This window comes from Callorhinus ursinus, unplaced genomic scaffold (assembly GCF_003265705.2).
Source record: "Callorhinus ursinus isolate GAN/ISIS: 27379988/994484 unplaced genomic scaffold, GSC_fseal_2.0 scaffold30, whole genome shotgun sequence".
NCBI classification, from domain to species: domain Eukaryota; kingdom Metazoa; phylum Chordata; class Mammalia; order Carnivora; family Otariidae; genus Callorhinus; species Callorhinus ursinus.
Genome location: NW_027397092.1, coordinates 20,064,845 through 20,077,421, shown reverse-complemented (window position 1 = coordinate 20,077,421; position 12,577 = coordinate 20,064,845).

The window sequence follows — 12,577 nt, the reverse complement described above, 5'->3', positions numbered from 1 at the left end:
ATCCTTAGAATAAATACCTAGCAAAGCAATTGCTGGGTCATAGGATAGCTCTATTTTTAACTTTCTGAGGAACCTCCATACTGTTTTCTAGAGGGGCTGCACCAGTTTGCATGCCCACCAGCAATGGAAGAGGATTCCCTCTTTCTCCACATCCTCGCCAACATCTCTCCTTTAACTGAGTTGTTAATTTTAGCCATTCTGAAAGGTGTGAGGTGGTGTCCCATTGTGGTTTTGATTTGTATTTCCCTGATGCCTAGTGATGTTGAGAATATTTCGTGTGTCTTTTGGCCATGTGTATTTCTTCTTTGGAGAAATGTCTGTTCATGTCTTCTGCCCATTTCTCGACTGGATTTTTTTGTTTCTTTGAGTATTGAGTTTGATAAGTTCCTAAGAGGGAAGGGAATAAAAAGCTTAGATCTGTGAAATCAATCAGAGATCTAAGCTTTTTATTCCCTTCCTTTTTTCCTCTGCCATGGAAATTCTGTCATTTCAACTATGTGTATGTGAGCCCTTGTTTTCTTTCATGTTTTCAGGGGTCATCCTAGTAGTAAGTTCATACCATTCCCTGGGATCCTTGCCAAAATGTTAAATCCAGTAATTCAAGAGAGGATTTCCAAGTCAATAAACTCTTCAATATGCAAATTTTATTTCAGGCCTCCTTGATCAAGCATCCTTAGAATCCAGGCCCAAACTTATTCCCCTGACTCCTTCCAGCAAAAGTTGGCTGGTTCTTGTAGCTCCTTTGGAGCACTGTCCCTTTCCTGCCTTATCAGACTCAGAACATCCTCAGCTATACTATAGGTCTCTAGATATTAATGTCAGTTCACAGCCTGTGTACAACCTAGTTAGTTATAGACCTTTGGCAGTAGGGAAGGCGGTATGGGTCCTGGGACAGAAACATGATACTACATGGGTGAGAGGTCTATATAAAGCCTTCCAGTGTGAGACGGCGGAGGGGGAGGGGGTACTAACTCTTAATAGAGATGAATGGACCATGTCTGCAGGTTCAAAGATTCAGAGGTATATGGGAAGTCAAAATCTTGAGAGACATCCATGTAGATGTCCTCATCCCATCAGAATCTTAGATTTTCCCAACAAAAGTACTTGGCAGGATAGACTTACTTTGGTTGGGCATTTAGTCATCTCTGAATTCAGTCCTCTGAATATTAATTCCTAGGCTTAGACCTTGACCTTCTTTATCCTCCCCCTAGACTTTATAAGAGTTTCTCTATATGCAACCAAGAGGACCTCTGGCTTTTACACCTGGATTTTAATTGCCTATTATACAGCCTCAACTACTCATTATCTTTCTTTGGTTACCAGTGGCATTTAACAATAGCAATCCAATACCACTATGCTTACCATTATTATTTCTCCTGTAAGTTTCAAATGCATGATATATCACACCTGCTAATGTATTCTCTTCCACCAGTATAACTTCCCAGTTCAACACAGGTGAAAGTTTAGGAACTTGACCATCATCTTGTTCCAGGAGCTGTCTGTGCTCCACATATGATCAATGATGGGATCTGCAATGCCATCTAGATAGTGGTCCAGTTTCAAACCCCATCTTATCACCTACTTTCTCAAACCACACCTACTACCAATTAATGCAGGTTGGATTCCCTGGAAGCAGAAACTGAGACAGAGTTTGAGGTGAAAAATACTTATTAGGGATCAACATTTATGAAAGGAAGAAAGAGGAAGTAAGATTGGACAGAGGAAGAAATCAAACTTTGATAACTGGGCCAATATGGCTGTGAGCTCTGGAGTAAGTGTTCCTTATAAAAGTGTCCCTAAAATGGCTTATTTGTTCCAACCTTGCTCAGTCACCAGATAAAGACTGCCCAAGAAATGGTGTGATGTCAGGTAAGATGGCTCTCTGCAGCTGAGGCAGACCCTGAAGGATATGAAAGCTGGGGTCTGCCAGCTGTCTGTCACCTCTGTGCAAGTCCTTCCCTGAAAGGGGATCACCTGTATAAATAATTATTTATTTCATATTACTTTCTGCTTGCTTTTTAAAGAAAAGTTTAATAGATTAGTGGCCAATTATAGCTGATATAAATCCCTTAAGGGCCCAATCACTGAAATCTACAAGTTTACAGCCCAAAACAGAAGATCAATAATTTTCCATAAAATGAATAGGATTGAATTAGCATTGCTCTTATCATCACTTTGAGACACAGTGCCATTTCTAGTCACTCCTCACTTGTTCATGATTTAAGACACAATTTTTCATGACTTGAGAAGAGTCTAGAGCACAAGATTTTTATCAGATCTGTGCTCACTCTGGAAAGGTTTTGCAGTGATACCTCCATCAACCAAGATGAGATAGATAGCCTATTCTTTTTGAGTATGAGTTTAACATAGTGGCTTCTGGCTATTTCAACCAGATTTTTTTTTCCCTATGGGACTGATTTATATCGCTTTTTTTTTTTTTTTTGGCATGACTTTCTTAAATCACTACCTCTTAAACTAGTGATGTACTATATGCTGGCTAATTGAATTTAAATTTTAAAAAGTGTAAGAAGATGTCTGATTACTATACTGCTGCTTCTATCTAGGAGAAAGAGCCAGGTCTGTCCAATAACCAAACAAAGTAGCATGGGGTTCAGTCATTTGAAGTAGCCTTTCATACTCATGGCTACAGTTTCTAAAACAAATTACTCTTCCAATAGACAAGAGCAGTGCTTCCTCACAGTGTGATTTATGAACTTCCTGCAACAGAATGACCAAAAGTTCTTGAGGAAAAAAATGCAAATTCCCTAGGGAAGGAGCACCAGAAAATTGTATTTTTATATTTTCAACAGGCTGGTTAGGTGACAATAGAGCACACAAAGTCTGAGAACCACAGATCAATAGTATGTTCACTGTTCAGTCACAGAGTGAGCTATTAAGCCACTAATGGAAACTGATGTATACTGAGCTCTGACTATGTGCCTGGCATTGCTGTAAGCCCTCTATGTGAGTTGTCTCATTTTATCCTCCCTATAACTCTACAAGTGAGAGACTGTTATTACTTTCATTTTACAGGTGATAAAACTGAGGGACACACTTGGGGAATGGAAGATTTGAAATTAAAATATAAGAAGTTTGACTAGAATGGTATGAACTCTACTGTGAGCCAAGGAGAAAACAAAGCTCAAGACCTTACACAGGAACCTTAGGCATCTATACTCTTCTGAACTTTCACCATTGATAGAAAGGACCTAATTACTTCTGTATTTTACATACTGAAAATATTTTGACGTGTATGTAACATTTTTTAGATTACAAGTACTAATCCACTGAATGAAATGTTTCAAAACGAGATTCTCTAGAAGTGCTAAAGCTCTCTAACAATGTGGAATACTGAAGGTTGGATCCTTCACAAATGTCATCTTAACCTATCACTTTTGAAGAGTTATCTGGCCTGATTCTGACCTGTCTTCAGTTAATATATCTATAAAATAATTAGCTCATTTCCTCCATATATATAACTGTTGTACTGTCATTGTCACAGTTTTAAAAATATGACTTGTTTTTTAATGAGCTCATCATGAGTGGAAACAAGAACATAGTTCATGTCAGAATTTCATGAAAATATTCTTTTGGTTATTTATTAAAAACAGAATATAAGACTTCATCTCCAGCATTATCAACTAAAAGCCACAACCCAGTATTCTTAAGAAAGTATTTTATAATTAAGAATATCTTATTCTATACTGCTTCACTAATCATGAGGATGAGAATCCCAATCAAAAGAATATTTCCAGTGTCATAGCTGTGTAAGACACCTTTGTTGTCTTCACATATTCTCTCTACACTTCAATGTGATATTAAATAGCTCTTACTTCATTAACATTTTTTTAATTTTTTTATTGTTTTGTTAATCACCATATATTACATCATTAGTTTTTGGTGCAGTGTTCCATGATTCATTGTTTGTTCATAACACCCAGTGCTCCATGCAGAACGTGCCCTCCTCAATACCCATCACCAGGATAACCCATCCCGCTCCCCCCCTCCCCTCTAGAACCCTCAGTTTCTTTTTCAGAGTCCATCATCTCTCATGGTTCGTCTCCCCCTCTGACATACTCCCCTTTTCTTCCTCTCCTGTTATCTTCTTCTTTTCCTTTTTTCTTAAAATATGTTGCGTTATTTGTTTCAGAAGTACAGATCTGTGATTCAACAGTCTTGCACAATTCACAGCGCTCACCGTAGCACATACCCTCCCCAATGTCTATCACCCAGCCACCCCATCCCTCCCACCCCCAACCACTCCAGTAATACTCACTTTGTTTCCTGAGATTAAGAAGTCCTCATATCAGTGAGGTCATGTGATACATGTCTTTCTCTAATTGACTTATTTCACTCAGCATAACACCCTCCAGTTCCATCCACGTTGTTGCAAATGGCAAGATCTCATTCCTTTTGATGGCTGCATAATATTCCATTGTGTATATATACCACCTCTTCTTTATCCATTCATCTGTCGATGGGCATCTTGGCTCTTTGCACAGTTTGGCTATTGTGGACATTGCTGCTATAAACATTGGGGTACATGTACCCCTTCGGGTCCCTACATTTGTATCTTTGGGGTAAATACCCAGTAGTGCAATTGCTGGATCAAACAGGAGCTCTAATTTCAACTGTTTGAGGAACCTCCATACTGTTTTCCAGAGTGGTTGCACCAGCTTGCATTCCCACCAACAGTGTAGAAGGGTTCCCCTTTCTCCACATTCCCGCCAACATCTGTTGTTCCCTGACTTGTTAATTTTAGCCATTCTGACGGGTGTGAGGTGGTATCTCATTGAGGTTTTCATTTGGATTTCCCTGATGCCGAGCGATGTGGAGCACTTTTTCATGTGCCTGTTGGCCATTTGGATGTCTTCTTTGGAGAAATGTCTGTTCATGTCTTCTGCCCATTTCTTGATTGGATTATTTGTTCTTTGGGTGTTGAGTTTGATAAGTTCTTTATAGATTTTGGATACTAGCCCTTTATCTGATATGTCGTTTGCAAATATTTTCTCCCATTCTGTCGGTTGTCTTTTGGTTTTGTGGACTGTTTCTTTTGCTGTGCAAAAGCTTTTTATCTTGATGAAATCCCAATAGTTCATTTTTGCCCTGGCTTCCCTTGCCTTTGGCGATGTTTCTAGGAAGAAGTTGCTGCGGCTAAGGTCGAAAAGGTTGCTACCTGTGTTCTCCTTTAGGATTTTGATGGACTCCTGTCTCACGTTTAGGTCTTTCAACCATTTGGAGTCTATTTTTGTGTGTGGTGTAAGGAAATGGTCCAGTTTCATTCTTCTGCATGTGGCTGTCCAATTTTCCCAACACCATTTGTTGAAGAGACTGTCTTTTTGCCATTGGACATTCTTTCCTGCTTTGTCAAAAATAAGTTGACCATAGAGTTGAGGGTCCATTTCTGGGCTCTCTATTCTGTTCCATTGATATATGTGTCTGTTTTTGTGCCAGTACCAAACTGTCTTGATGATGACAGCTTTGTAATAGAGCTGGAAGTCCGGAATTGTGATGCCGCCAGCTTTGCTTTCCTTTTTCAGTATTCCTCTGGCTATTCTGGGTCTCTTCTGGTTCCATACAAATTTTAAGATTATTTGTTCCATTTCTTTGAAAAAAGTGGATGGTATTTGGATGGGGATTGCATTGAATGTGTAGATTGCTCTAGGTAGCATTGACACCTTTACAATGTTGATTCTCCCAATCCATGAGCATGGAACGTTTTTCCATTTCTTTGTGTCTTCTTCAATTTCTTTCATGAGTATTTTATAGTTTTCTGAGTACAGATCCTTTGCCTCTTTGGTTAGATTTATTCCTAGGTATCTAATGGTTTTGGGTGCAATTGTAAATGGGATAGACTCCTTGATTTGTCTCTCTTCTGTCTTGTTGTTGGTGTATAGGAATGCCACTGATTTCTGTGCATTGATTTTATATCCTGCTACTTTACTGAATTCCTGTATGAGTTCTAGCAGTTTTGGGGTGGAGTCTTTTGGGTTTTCTACATACAGTATCATATCATCTGCAAAGAGTGAGAGTTTGACTTCCTCTTTGCCGATTTGGATGCCTTTTATTTCTTTTTGTTGTCTGATTGCTGTGGCTAGGACTTCTAATACTATGTTGAATAGCAGTGGTGAGAGTGGACATCCCTGCCGCGTTCCTGACCTTAGGGGAAAAGCTCTCAGCCTTTCCCCATTGAGAATGATATTCGCTGTAGGTTTTTCATAGATGGCTTTTATGATATTGAGGTATGTACCCTCTATCCCTATACTCTGAAGAGTTTTGATCAAGAAAGGATGCTGTACTTTGTCAAATGCTTTTTCTGCATCTATTGAGAGGATCATATGATTCTTGTTCTTTCTTTTGTTAATGTATTGTATCACGTTGATTGATTTGCGGATGTTGAACCAGCCTTGCAGCCCAGGAATAAATCCCACTTGGTCGTGGTGAATAATTCTTTTAATGTACTGTTGGATCCTATTGGCTAGTATTTTGGTGAGAATTTTTGCATCCATGTTCATCAAGGATATTGGTCTGTAATTCTCTTTTTTGATGGGGTTTTTGTCTGGTTTTGGGATCAAGGTAATGCTGGCCTCATAAAATGAGTTTGGAAGTTTCCCTTCCATTTCTATTTTTTGGAACAGTTTCAGGAGAATAGGTATTAATTCTTCTTGAAATGTCTGATAGATTTCCCCTGGGAAGCCGTCTGGCCCCGGGCTTTTGTTTCTTGGGAGATTTTTGATGACTGTTTCAATTTCCTTAGTGGTTATAGGTCTGTTCAGATTTTCTATTTCTTCCTGGTTCAATTTTGGTAGTTGATACATCTCTAGGAATGCACCCATTTCTTCCAGGTTATATAATTTGCTGGCATAGAGTTGCTCATAATATGTTCTTATAATTGTTTGTATTTCTTTGGTGTTGGTTGTGATCTCTCCTCTTTCTTTCATGATTTTGTTGATTTGGGTCATTTCTCTTTTCTTTTTGATCAGTCTGGCCAGGGGTTTATCAATCTTGTTAATTCTTTCAAAGAACCAGCTCCTAGTTTCGTTGATCTGTTCTACTGTTCTTTTGGTTTCTAGTTCATTGATTTCTGCTCTGATCTTTATGATTTCTCTTCTCCTGCTGGGTTTAGGCTTTATTTGCTGTTCTTTCTCCAGCTCCTTTAGGTGTAGGGTTAGGTTGTGTATTTGAGACCTTTCTTGTTTCTTGAGAAAGGCTTGTATTGCTATATACTTTCCTCTCAGGACTGCTTTTGCTGTATCCCAAAGATTTTGAACAGTTGTGTTTTCATTTTCATTGGTTTCCATGAATTTTTTTAATTCTTCTTTAATTTCTTGGTTGACCCATTCATTCTTTAGTAGGATGCTCTTTAGCCTCCATGCATTTGAGTTCTTTCCGACTTTCCTCTTGTGGTTGAGTTCTAGTTTCAAAGCACTGTGGTCTGAAAATATGCAGGGAATGATCCCAATCTTTTGGTACCGGTTGAGACCTGATTTGTGACCTAGAATGTGATCTATTCTGGAGAATGTTCCATGGGCACTAGAGAAGAATGTGTATTCTGTTGTTTTGGGATGGAATGTTCTGAATATGTCTGTGAAGTCCATTTGGTCCAGTGTGTCATTTAAAGTCTTTATTTCCTTGTTGATCTTTTGCTTAGATGATCTGTCCATTTCAGTCAGGGGGGTGTTAAAGTCCCCCACTATTAATGTATTGTTGTCAATGTGTTTCTTTGCTTTTGTTATTAATTGCCTTATATAATTGGCTGCTCCCATGTTCGGGGCATAGATATTTACAATTGTTAGATCTTCTTGGTGGATAGACACTTTAAGTAGGATATAGTGTCCTTCCTCATCTCTTATTACAGTCTTTGTTTTAAAATCTAGTTTGTCTGATATAAGGATTGCCACCCCAGCTTTCTTTTGGTGTCCATTACCATGGTAAATGGTTTTCCACCCCCTCACTTTCAATCTGGGGGTGTCTTTGGGTCTAAAATGAGTCTCTTGCAGACAGCATATGGATGGGTCTTGTTTTTTAATCCAATCTGATAGCCTGTGTCTTTTGATTGGGGCATTGAGCCCATTTACATTCAGGGTAACTATTGAAAGGTATGAATTTAGTGCCATTGTATTACCTGTAAGGTGACTGTTAACTGTCTGTTGTCTGTGTTCGTTTCTGCTCTTTGCTGCTTTTAGGTTCTCTCTTTGCTTAGAGGACCCCTCTCAATATTTCTTGGAGGGCTGGTTTCGTGTTTGCAAATTCCTTTAGTTTTTGTTTGTTCTGGAAGCTTTTTATCTCTCCTTCTATTTTCAATGATAGCCTGGCTGGATATAGTATTCTTGGCTGCATATTTTTCTCGTTTAGTGCTCTGAAGATATCTTGCCAGTCCTTTCTGGCCTGCCAGGTCTCTGTGGATAGGTCTGTTGCCAATCTAATGTTTCTACCATTGTAGGTTACATATCTCTTCTCCCGAGCTGCTTTCAGGATTTTCTCTTTGTCTCTGAGACTCGTAAGTTTTACTATTAGATGTCGGGGTGTTGACCTATTATTATTGATTTTGAGAGGGGTTCTCTGTGCCTCCTGGATTTTAATGCCTGTTTCCTTCCTCACATTAGGGAAGTTCTCTGCTATAATTTGCTCCAATATACCTTCTGCCCCTCTCTCTCTCTCTTCTTCTTCTGGGATCCCAATTATTCTAATGTTGTTTTGTCTTATCGTATCACTTATCTCTCGAATTCTGCCCTCGTGATCCTGTAATTGTTTCTCTCTCTTTTTCTCAGCCTCTTTATTTTCCATCATTTGGTCTTCTATATCGCTGATTCTCTCTTCTGCCTCATTTATCCTAGCAGTTAGTGCCCCCATTTTGGATTGCACCTCATCAATAGCCTTTTTGATTTCGATTTGGTTAGATTTTAGTTCTTTTATTTCTCCAGAAAGGGTTTCTCTAATAACTTCCACGCTTTTTTCAAGTCCAGCTAGTATCTTTAAAGTCATGATTCTGAACTCTAGGTCCGACATCGTACTAATATCCGTATTGAGTAGGTCCCTGGCTGACGGTACTACCTCTTGTTCTTTTTGCTGAGGTGATTTCTTTCGTCTTGTCATTTTGTCTAGAGGAGAAGAGATGAATGAGAGAACAAAATGCTAACAGGTTTACAACGTCCCCAGCAAATATACTGTATACAAATCAGAAAAGACCTGAAACCAGGGGAAAAGAAAGGGAAAGAAAGAAAAAAGAGAGAGAAAAAAAAAGGAAAAAAAAGGATAAAAACAAAAACAGAACAATACAAAAAAAGCAGAATGTGATCAAATATGATCAGGCTAGTGCATAGATCAGTGCCACACACTAGATTTTGGGTGTATTTTGGTCTGTTAGAAAAAAGTGCCTCCTAAAATTTTAAAGGAAGAAAGACATATATGTACAAAATAAGGGTTGATACAATGAAGGGATGGAAGATGACTGTAAAGATGAAAATTATAAAAGATTTTATAAAAGGACTTGGTAAGATAAGTTGTTTGAAAAAAGAAAGAAGATTTAAGAAAAAAGAAAAAAAAGGGGAAAAGGGAGAGAATGTGATTAGGCAGGAGACTAGAACAAAGCCACACACTAGTGATTTAGGGTATATTTTGATCTGTTAGAAGAAACTGTACCCCAAAATTTTAAAGAGAGAACAACTTATATATATATGCCAAAAATAAGGGTAACTACTATGAAGGGATAAAATATGACTCTAAAAATGAAAAATAAAAAATGTTTTTTGTTTTTTTTTTAAAAAAAGGGATTGATAAGATGTTGGTTGAAAAAGGGAAAAAGAAAAATAATAAAAAAAAACAGTCAACAAAAATTAACTTTGATGAAATAATGGATCATGGTAAAAAAACAAAAAAAAAAAAAAGCCATGAATCTATGTGCAGTATTCCCCTAGCGCTGGAGTTCTCCCATTCTCCTTGATCGATCAACTTGGTCTTGGCTTGCTGGCTGTTTGTACTGATCTTCTGGGGGAGGGACCTGTTGCTGTGGTTTCCAAATGTCTTTGCCGGAGGCGGAATTGCCCCGCCCTTGTCGGTCCGGGCTAAGGAAGCTGCTCCGGTTTGTTCTCAGGAGCTTTTGTTCCCTGCAAGCTCTCGGTACAGCTTTGGAGGACCAGGGCAGAAATGGTGGCCTCGCAATCTCCACCCGGAGGAGCTGAGAACTCGGGGCCCCGCTCCTCAGTGTGTCCCCAGAGAAAAGCAGTCACTCCCGTGTCCCCGGTCTCCGGCCACTCTCCGTGCTCACCCGGCCTGTGATCAAGCGTTGCTATCTCTGGCACCCAACCCCGCACGGAGTCTCCAAACCCAGCAGATCCCTGCGGTGTGTTCCCGCACCGCTCCTCCCCGGGAAGGAAGGGGAGTCTCCCCGGATCTGCTGCTTGTTGGGTCCCTGCTGGGGGAGCCGTGCCCCGACTGGGCCACAGATCACAGTTTATGGCAACCCCGAGCTGAGAGCCCGCGACTCTGCTCCGTCTCTGCAGCCGGCTTCCCCGCTCTGATACCTGGGAGCTCTGGCGCACTCAGGCACCCCCGGTCTCTCCGTGACCCCAAGGGTCCTGAGACCACACTGTCCCAGGAGGATTCCACCCCCCGCTGAGCCACCGCAGCGACGTCCCTCCGCGGAGCCAGCTTCTAAAAGTTCCGATTTTGTGCTCCCGGCTCTATCACTTGCCAGAAGCGGCCGGCGGAGGCCCCCTCCCCCGCCGTCTATCCTCCCGAATATCGCCTTGGATTCACTTCTCCGCACGCCCTACCTTCCAGTAAGTGGTCGCTTCTCTGTTCAGAGAGTTGTTGCTACTCTCCTGTTCGATCTCCTGTTGAGTTCATAGGTGTTCAGAATGGTTTGATCCCTATTCAGCTGAATTCCTGAGACCAGACGAAATCTAGGTCTCCTACTCCTCCGCCATCTTGCTCCGCCCCCTTAATTCATTAACATTTTATTCAAATGAGTTCAATGTATTCATTCCTGATTCTAAATAAAATTCCATTGTTCTTCAAGATTTAAATATTTAAAAAGAAAAGGTCTTAATTTTAAGACAATTTCTTTTTAAAAAGGTATTTTATCCAATAAAACACAATCATTTACAATGGAAATCTTGTAGAGAGGCTTACAGGAATGAAATTAGTTTGTTGTCAGGCATTTCAGAGAGTTGTAACTAGAGAATTTAACTTCTCTGAGTAAAGAGGGGAAGAAAACACTCAAACTTATTATGTACCTCTTAAATGCTAACTAACTCATTTGGGTGCTTTTTATATGTTATTTCAACTAATTATCACCATGCATTTGGAAAAAGGCATTATGGCCCCCATAATATTACCCACCATTTACATATAAGGAGAGAGAGGTTCAGTGAAGTTCAGTATTATGCCTAAAGTCACACAGTTAATAAGTGAATCAAAATTCCAGGGTCTTCCCCCATACACCATGTTACTTCCAGAGAAAATGGTAGTGGCATATTCATGAACTAATGCAATCTGATGTGCATATAAATGCAGAATGGCATTGTGCAAAATACATCATATTATAAGCCAATTCTTTAACACTAAGTATTACGTTTGCACACAGAGACTGTCTTTATAGACTGTGAGTTGTTAATCCATGAGTTGATTTCAAAGAATAAGCATTCTGATTTATTGTTCAGTGACAGAGGTGGATCCTGGGAGTAATCCTGGTTTTTTGCAGACAGGCATTATTTCAATTAAGGAGGTTTCTCTCTCATGAGGCCATCAAAATACTTTAGTGTGTAAGAATCACAGGCCATTTGTTAACAAGGCAATTGGTGAGAGTGGGGATTGTGGGGGAAATGGATTTCTGCATTAGGAATTTCCTTACAAGAAAAATGGAAAGTTACAAATGAAAGCTAATCCTTTTAAAGTCTGGTTATTAACATCAGACTTGTTCTATACCACTGACTTCTTCCTGATCTTAGACAATGTTAAAAGGTCATGAAACAAAAGAATAAAGTTAGGAGATGCATCACTCACAGAAGACAAAGTGGGGTGTGACCTTAAAGCTTATTAAGAAAAAAAAAAACTACTTCTGTCATTCTTCAAGTTCTTCTGGTTTTAGTTTTCTTTAGCTCCCTCCCTGTGTAAACACCACAGACACAACATGTAGGAGATCAATTCATTCCTCATTTTTCATTTATTTAAACAGATGAATATTCTGCCTCAGGAGCCAGAACCTGCTGCCTTACATAATTGAGGTATGTGCATGCCTCTGTGTGTGTGTGTGTGTGTGTGTGTGTGTGTGTGTGTGTGTTATGCACTGTTCTGGGATGTGAGAGGCGGCAGGTAGAAATAGTGAGGATCTATGGTAGGAAGGCAGAGGTGATACCTCCCTTTCAAAGCTACTGTCTGGGAGAAGGGGTGGGAACTATACCAACCCATCAGCACTCCACATGCCAGTCTCACACACAGATCCTTCTCCGTCATGTTCCCTGGGAAATTTCCCCCAGATTAGGAAAAGAACGGTAAGGCGAGTCTGCCTCGGAAGGCGAGTTTTTACCATTGCAGCACAAAGGACAGACAAGCGCGCTTTCACATTTTCCCAACT